This window comes from Olea europaea, chromosome 21 (assembly GCF_002742605.1).
Source record: "Olea europaea var. sylvestris chromosome 21, O_europaea_v1, whole genome shotgun sequence".
NCBI classification, from domain to species: Eukaryota; Viridiplantae; Streptophyta; class Magnoliopsida; order Lamiales; family Oleaceae; genus Olea; species Olea europaea.
In genome coordinates this window covers 3,309,480-3,318,624 of record NC_036257.1, presented here as the reverse complement: position 1 = coordinate 3,318,624, position 9,145 = coordinate 3,309,480, and positions in this window count along the sequence as shown.

The following is a 9,145-nucleotide window of genomic DNA, read 5'->3' as shown; positions in this document are numbered from 1 at the left end:
TTACCGTGTAAAGCGATGTGGAGACCGTGCACACAAATATCCATATAAAAGTGATTAAGGGAAAGCAAGGTCCTTTTTACTTGATATGATTCCTCCTTTGTTTCTTTTCAGTCAAATCTGCATCTGAATTTGCCCCTTTTTTCCATCTTTTTTGTTCTTACTTTTGCGACTAAATTTGACACGAATTGCAACCATTAGTTGACAAGTGTTCACCAGAGATTATGTTTACTATTTTTGTATATTTCTTGTGGTTCTTGTCTATGTGCCAGTTTTCGCTTTAAAATTTTAAATTGTTTGCTACATTATCATTCTTCATCAAATATTTAAACAATAAAATATTTTACACAAAAATTTATATTCTATTTTTTTTACTTTTTTACTGCATATTCTCAAAAAAATACTATTTAAAACTATTTAATCTTCCAAATAATGGGCAACAAACAGGGAAAATTCATTTGAATAATATGGTTGTGGTCATTATGACGTGGATCGCCGACATTCAATTAAATGGAGTGACATGATTCCATATTGTTGGATCTATCATTCAACGACATCTAAATATTAAGATTCATTCAATGATGACAAATAATATTACACTCAAGGGTAGACCCACTAAGAGACGAGTGGGGTCAACCGCCTCCATTGAATTTTTAAAAACCTTCAATTCAACCTTGTTAAATTTAAATTTTCAGATTTTTTTTTTGACTTTTTCACAATTTATTTTAACCAATTTTCCGTCTCGCCCCTACGGATGAATAATTCTGAGTCCGCCCCTGATTACACTTATCATCTTAGCTTGAGACTAGCTCTTGAATCCATCATATTAGCTTGTACTATTTTATTACTTCATTATTAATAAAATACGTCACCTCAGGTGGTTAGCAAATGAGGAAAGAAAAAACATCGGCAAGCATATGAATATAATTTATTGTATGTCCATTAATCAATGCATCAAGGAACCTAGCTTTCAAGTGCACGTGACAGTGTGTGAGTAGTTCACATAACCCCTACCGACATCTCACAATGGGGGTGGGTTATTTTTTGGCCATTTGTTATTTTAGGTGGGGCCCACGTTTTGTGAGTTAAACCCGACTTCTATACACGAGGAAAAATTCCTATCACAAAATGAAAATTTTGGATTATACTATACTAATGGAAAGTGAATTATAACATGTTTATTTAGTACCAATTTCAGTGATAGTGGATCTCACGTCCTGTAATAGTTTTAACATATGCTCGTTTGTTGTCCCCCGGGGTATAGTCTAGTGGTGCAAAGAACAAGAGTGAGGTTATCTCACACCTTACTGGTAGCCGCAGTATGGGGGTTCGATTCCTAAAATATGGAATTGGACTCCTTGTAGGCGCAGTGTACAAGCAGCTTTTGTTCTCTGGTCTGTTCGGACATATCTTGCGATTTATCTCCTTCACAAAACTCTAGGAACGAGGTGGTGGGGGCTCTCAAGATTAGGGTTCAACCTTTTTTTTTTTTTTTTTTTAAAGATATGCTCGTTTGTGATATTTTTATGTTTCTATTTTAATCAATTATGAAACGAAATGAGGTTGGATGTCACTGCACTCGTGTTAAGCACCAGGAAATGGACTGTGGGACCTTTATGACAGTCAATTATAAAAGTGCAAAACTCCATAGATTACCGTGTAAAGCGATGTGGAGACCGTGCACACAAATATCCATATAAAAGTGATTAAGGGAAAGCAAGGTCCTTTTTACTTGATATGATTCCTCCTTTGTTTCTTTTCAGTCAAATCTGCATCTGAATTTGCCCCTTTTTTCCATCTTTTTTGTTCTTACTTTTGCGACTAAATTTGACACGAATTGCAACCATTAGTTGACAAGTGTTCACCAGAGATTATGTTTACTATTTTTGTATATTTCTTGTGGTTCTTGTCTATGTGCCTGTTTTCGCTTTAAAGTTTTAAATTGTTTGCTACATTATCATTCTTCATCAAATATTTACACAATAAAATATTCTACACAAAAATTTATATTCTATTTTTTTACTTTTTTACTGTATATTCTCAAAAAAATACTATTTAAAACTATTTAATCTTCCAAATAATGGGCAACAAACAGAAAAAATTCATTTGAATAATACGGTTTGTGATCATTATGACGTGGATTGCCGGCATTCAATTAAATGGAGTGACATGATTCCATATTGTTGGATCTATCATTCAACGACATCTAAACATTAAGATTCATTCAATGATGACAAATAATATTACACTCAAGGGTAGACCCACTAAGAGACGAGTGGGGTCAACCGCCTCCATTGAATTTTTAAAAACCTTCAATTCAACCTTGTTAAATTTAAATTTTCAGATATTTTTTTTGACTTTTTCACAATTTATTTTAACCAATTTTCCGTCTCGCCCCCACGGATGAATAATTCTGAGTCCGCCCCTTATTACACTTATCATCTTAGCTTGAGACTAGCTCTTGAATCCATCATATTAGCTTGTACTATTTTATTACTTCATTATTAATAGAATACGTCACCTCAGGTGGTTAGAAAATGAGGAAAGAAAAAACATCGGCAAGCATATGAATATAATTTATTGTATGTCCATTAATCAATGCATCAAGGAACCTAGCTTTCAAGTGCACGTGACAGTGTGTGAGTGCTCCCTTGGGACTGTTCAGAACTGGAAATCAAATTTTAGCTTAAAACTTACTGAAGTTATTTCATTAGAAATTGTATTTTTTGCTCTGAGAAGGTAATTGTAGCACTTGCTGCTATATTTCTTGAGTTAGTATTGGATAGGAGTTTGATTAACTGATTGTGAGAAGACTCATCAACTGTTCATAAACCACGTTGAGAATCTTAAAATGGATTGGCGACGTTCACGATCTTGTTTACTAGCATCAATTACAAACTTAAGTTTAAAATAGTTCAATAGTTTAGTAGTTCAAAAAATCAAGTCTGTTTTTGCATTTCAGTTTTCTGTTTTGAGGGTTTGTTTTAGTATTATCAAAAACGCGTTTAGTTTGTTATTTTGAAAAATTGTTTCTCAAAATAGAAACTAATAAACACACTTAGTTTGAAATTTTAAAAAATTGTTTAGACATTTTATTCAATGAAATTTGATTATTCAAAAAATAAAAAATGGAAACAATTTTTTATCTCTGAAAGAGTGTCTACTATGATACAACCGATACGTCGCTCACCCTTGGATCTGACTCGAATGTCATCAATGTGCTTAAAGTCTAGCCTTAACAAAACTGAGAAGGGTTGCTTTGAGGTGAATGTTGGGTCCGCGATGTTACCCAATTGAGAGTATGGGACTCAATGGATGTTGATTTTGACAAAAGAGGGTGGTTATGACGAGACTAACTGAGTCTCACATTGTTAAGCTAAGGCTCTGCTTTGAGTTACCTGTTTTTGTTTCAAAATTTCTTCATTTTTAAAAACTTTTGCTTAAGACCAATGAGTTCTACCCTTTTTTGGTCAAAATTTCTTTATTTTTAACAACTTGTGCTGAAGACTGATGATGGAACACTGTCTTAATTGGCATAATTCGATTACCCTTTGTTCTTAGATTTACCATTATTTGAAAGATACAATATTGTGCAATCCTTGATATGTCCAGGCTACTCTTGCAAATGGAAACCATCACTTGGAATCAGAATTTTTGAAAAATCAATTCAAATCTAATTTTTATTATTATTATTATTATTATTTTTTATATGGAAACTATCACTTGGAATCAGAATTTTTGAAAAATCAATTCAAAACTAAATTTTTTTTTTTTAAATTTTTTATATGGAAACTATCACTTGGAATCAGAATTTTTGAAAAATCAATTCAAAACTAAATTTTTTTTTTTTAAATTTTTTATATGGAAACTATCACTTGGAATCAGAATTTTTGAAAAATCAATTCAAAACTAATTTTTTTTTCTTTTTTTTTATATGGAAACTATCACTTGGAATCAGATTTTTTTTTTCTTTTTTTCAATATTTTTATTTATTAGAATTTATCAATTTTATTTTTTGCATTTATTTTTATTTTGAATTCTTATTTGTTAGAATTTATATTTTAAAATTTTACTTAAATGCTTGTTTTTCATGTTTCAAGTGTGTTATGAATATTTATTGAAAACACTCAAAACGTCAAAAATAAGTTTTGAATTTTATGTTATTAAGTTTAATGTTATGTTTGAAAATATATTTTTAAAAATATCAGACGAAATACATTTTAAGTGTTTTGCAAAATTGAAATAACAAATCTGCATCAGTCTTAACTACGAGGAAGGCTTTTGGGTTGACAACGTTAAGGCTTCCTAAATGGTATTGACAGCTAAAGTTTTTTCTTGACTCCTCTTTAATGGGTTTTTTCTAAGTTCTTGATAAAGGGATTGCATATTTGCCTAATATTTTGATAAAGTCAGCAATATAATTAACACATTCTAGGAACTTTTGAAGACTAGCTTTATCTAAAATCTCATTTAGAAATTTACTCGAAAATTTTGAACACCTCTTATTAGGAGTAATAGTTCCTTAATAAATTTCATGCCCTTAAAATTTAATCTTAGTTTGACATATATTCTAGGAGAAACTGCTAAACCATTTAAAACAATTATCTTGAAAAAGATATTTAAATATTTGAAATATTGTTCTAAAATTTCAGAATAGATTAGAGCATTATTAATATAAACAAAGATAACTTTTCATGCGGATTAAAAATCTCACTCATAATATTTTGAAATTTAGAAGCAACAATTTTTAACCCAAAAGGAATAACATTCTATTCGTATTGACCAGAAGGAACATTAAATGCAGTCTATTATTCATCTTGTTTGACAATTTGGATTTGCAATAAACTAGATTTCATTTCAAATTTTGAAAATATTACTGCCTTAAGAAGTCTATTTAATATATCTTTACTTTGAGAAGTCTATTTAATGGATCTTTATTTTGAGGCCGAGGATATCTATTCCATTGGAGGATGCAGTTTATTGGCTTGTAATTGATAAGTAATCTTTAGGGATGGCAAAAAACCCGTCAAACCTATTAACCGAATTGCTTGCTTAATTGGGTAATGGGGTCCGGGACGGGTAATAGGGGCCCCACCCCATTTAATTTTTTTAAGAATTCAATACTTTAAATGAAAAACTCCATGAAATTTTATTAATTTTAAAAGAAGATGGCAACTAAGACTATCTAAAGAATATGATAAACAATAAAAACCTTAATTTACCAAATATATTCAAATAATTTAACTTTTGAAAATAAATAAATTAATTAAAAAATTTAATAACTATGTTATTGTCTTACTTTAATGAAGGGGGGCAATAAAATGAATTATCAAAAATTAAAAAAAAATAAGTTAAAACAAGTACGTAAACAGAGTAATGTTCCCTTCCCGCCCCACCCCGCCCTGCTTTAAACGGGTAACAGGGTGGGTATGGGGCGGTAAAATGCCCTGCAGGGCGGGGGCAGGAGAACCAAACTCGCCTCGAACCTACCTTGTTGCCATCCCTACTAATCTTGGAGTTCCTTTTTCTATTTCACTTTAATTTTTAACATAGAAAGCCGAACAACTTTAAGGTAACTTGGATGAATTAAATTTTGATCCAATAAATCATTGATTTCTTTACCATAATAATCAAGCAATTCTTTATCGATTTGAATTGGTCTTGATTTTATGGGAATTCTTGATTCGTTAAAATTAGAAACATATTCAAAGAAACAATGTGTCTTTCTATTCCAAAAAGCATTTGGATAGTAGAGCATATTTCTGATTCAATTTATTTTTGATTTTTTTCTTGATTGTTGGGTTCTTGAATTTGTTCTTCAATACATTTGTATTTAATTTCTTCTTTGCTGTTTCCTAATATTATTAATTATTGTTGAAATTGAAGCTTGTATAAGAGCATTCACATCTTTATAAGAAGGAGAATTTGAAAACAATTTATTGACCAAGAATTGTGGTGTTAAATCCTTATGCATTAGCTTGAAAAGGATAAATTTGAACAATAAAAAACTTGCCAGAATTACTTCTTGATCCAGATCTTTGACCAAATAAAAGATATATTTGAAACAATGTTTGAATTACAAACCCGAGCTTTTGAAAGTTCGTATTGAATATCTAATTTCTTTCCATTAGCTACATATAGTCCCTCGGTGGTTTTTTAAAAGTACTTTGTAGGGATTAATCATTTGGCGATACAATTTTGATACGTTCCAATGTCATTAAGGACTTGAGATTTCAATTTGAATTCTTTGTTTACGCTGATTGTCATTTGACAATATCATTTTTTAAGTTGAATTCTATTGACAACATTACTATGTTCTTCTTCGTTTTGAGATGCTTCTTGTTTAAAAAATTTAGATTCACTATCAAATTCATCTTTGGAATTACTTGTTGGAATGTCTAGAATGACAACTTCCATTTTAATATCTTTCATTTGATATTTTATCTTGGATGTTTGATTCTTCATTTCATTGAAATCTGAACTTGTAACTTTGGACGTAAATCTTGTTTAAAAATCTATTCATTAATTGACACGTGTTCTTTTTTTGTTTTTTTGTTTTTTTTGTTTTTGAGGAACAATTAATTGGGTAAATTTCTTTTTTAATTGAGAAAGTTCAATTTTCTCAATTATGTCTTGAATAATTTCGTTTTCTTTAGTAAGGACATTGATTGATTTGTTTTTACAATTAGAGACGCTTTCATTGCTTCTACAAGTATCTCTGTCATTACTCGAATTTAATGAATTTGAACGTTCTTCAAAATCGGAAATTTCTTGATTTTGATAAACTTCTCCATAATCAGATTATGAACTTTCTCCAGAAGTAAAATTGATTAAGTTTCAAAATTCAATTTTGATATCTTCATCTCTTTGAAGACTATTGATTTTTTCTTTTATGGGGCATTTATTTGAATAATGACATGTTTCTTTACATTTCCACAAGTAATATTCTTGTTTTTATTTGATCTTTGAAATTTTCTCTTATAAAATTTCTTATTTTAAGGTTTTTGCTTTTCATATTTCTTATAAAATCTTTTCCGAAAATGTTTGGGATAGGATTTTGATCTTTTTTGTGTTTTGAAGGAGTTAAAACTTTCAAGAAACAATATTATTCACAAAATGATCCAAGTTTACGTTTGCTTTTAGTTCTTTGACTTTTGAGTTTTGACTTGAGTTTCATATCATAACATAATGCTAATCCTTCTTTATTGATGAAATTATTTATTTTCCCATAAGTTAAGGAGGCATATGGAAATGGCATCTTTGTTTTTTTTTTTTTTATTGCAATTTTAACTCTTTCAGAAAAAGTTTTGGAAGTTCAAAAAATAAATTTTTCTTTCCAAAATGCTCGAAAGCAATCTTCCCTTTCATTACTTTAGTAAGGAATATATCTATGTACCATCCAAAATCACGAAGCTTTGAACATGTTAAATTCATCAAAACTTCAGATGATCTTTCTTGTAGTGAAGTAGGGCTTCCAATTAAATGTTTGATAACTGCGAACAAGAATGCTAATAAGCTGTCATTTTGACCATTTATTTTAGTGGCATTAGTTACCTCACCACATACTTCTTGGCAAAGGTAATTAATTCAATCAATATTCTTCATTCTTCCATTAAAGCTTTGAGGAATAATTAGGAATTTTTGAATTTTAACCTTTCAATTTATTAACTTGAGAAGATTCTTCTTGACATTGACTTTCTAATTCTTCAATAGAATCAACTCTATTAACATTCTTTAATGGAGTTATTTTAGATAGTTCTTCTAAAAATTCTCGAGAAAGTTTTACTAACCTTGGTTTTGAAGTTTCTTTTATTAGTTTAAAAATTGAGTTTAATGATTTTTTCTTCTTTCTTGGATTCTTCGGGATATGATTCCATTCTAGTTAATTGTTTGTCATAGCGTGTAATAATATATTTGTGTAACTATTTTGAGCTTGAGTATTTTTTACGACTTTGACTGTAGAACGAGAATCTTCCGGTCTATCAATAACTTGTTTAAGAGGAGAAGCAATAATATTGCTATTTCCATGATAAATAACGATTTCGTCTATTAGACGATGCTTCGATTGAAAGGTCTATTCACTTGTAGTATTCTATTTTTTCTTGTTAATACGAGTCATGTTGATAGTTTTGAGTCTTTGTTCACCAAAGACTAATTTCAACTCATTGAAAGAAAACTTAAATCTTCTGGGTAAGAATAAAATTATTGAACGAGGCTTATTGCTTTGATTTTGGATATGAGTGCTAATTTTTGGTGACACAACTTTGAATTGTAATTTGCATTAATAATTTTAAAATTTTTTTATGGAACCTAATCAAATCAAATCAGAATCTTCCATGACCGATATAACCAATAATTCCACCATAAGAAAACAATTGGTTCTTGGATAAATTTTAGCCCTCTTTGAAACCAAACAGTACCACCTCTAATCATGTCTCTCCCTCATTCTTAGACATGATAATTAGCGGGTGTGATTGAGGCAGCCTTTCGCGTCAATAGCGCGATCCAGATTTCTCAAGAGGCAAAGTAATGCGACGGAATAATGCAAATGATTATAACTAAATCAAAACACTAGTCGATTCAATTGAATACCAAGAATTTGACCATAACATATTCAATGATTCACTAGAAATATTGAAGAATTCGGGAAATTTTAAAATTTTATTAATAAACAAGAAGTTAAAATGAAACTTAATTCTAACTTCTAAAGGGAAAAGAAGCTCTAACTTAGATATTATTCTAAATAAAGACAAACTTCAAGAAACTAACATAAACAAATTTACTAATACATAAAACAAGGAAATAAATGAATAAAAATCATTTTTTTGGCCTAAATACTAAGTCTGTTTTAAATGATAAGTTTATTTGTGAATGACAATTATATCCTGCAGACTAACACTTACCTATAAATATTGAGCTTTGGTTCTTAGGCCCTGTTTGGATCCCATTATTTCCTTATTAAAATGAAAAATATGACCGTTATCCATCACATCAAGCCACCATATTTGACTTTTTATCTCTTGTATGGAGCCATAACGATCATATTTTTTTATTCTCATTTTTACAATAAAGTGGCTCAAATGGGGGCTTAATAAAACGCACAAAAAATATATTGACTTTCATTTTCTCTTATTTTCTTTCTCTTTTC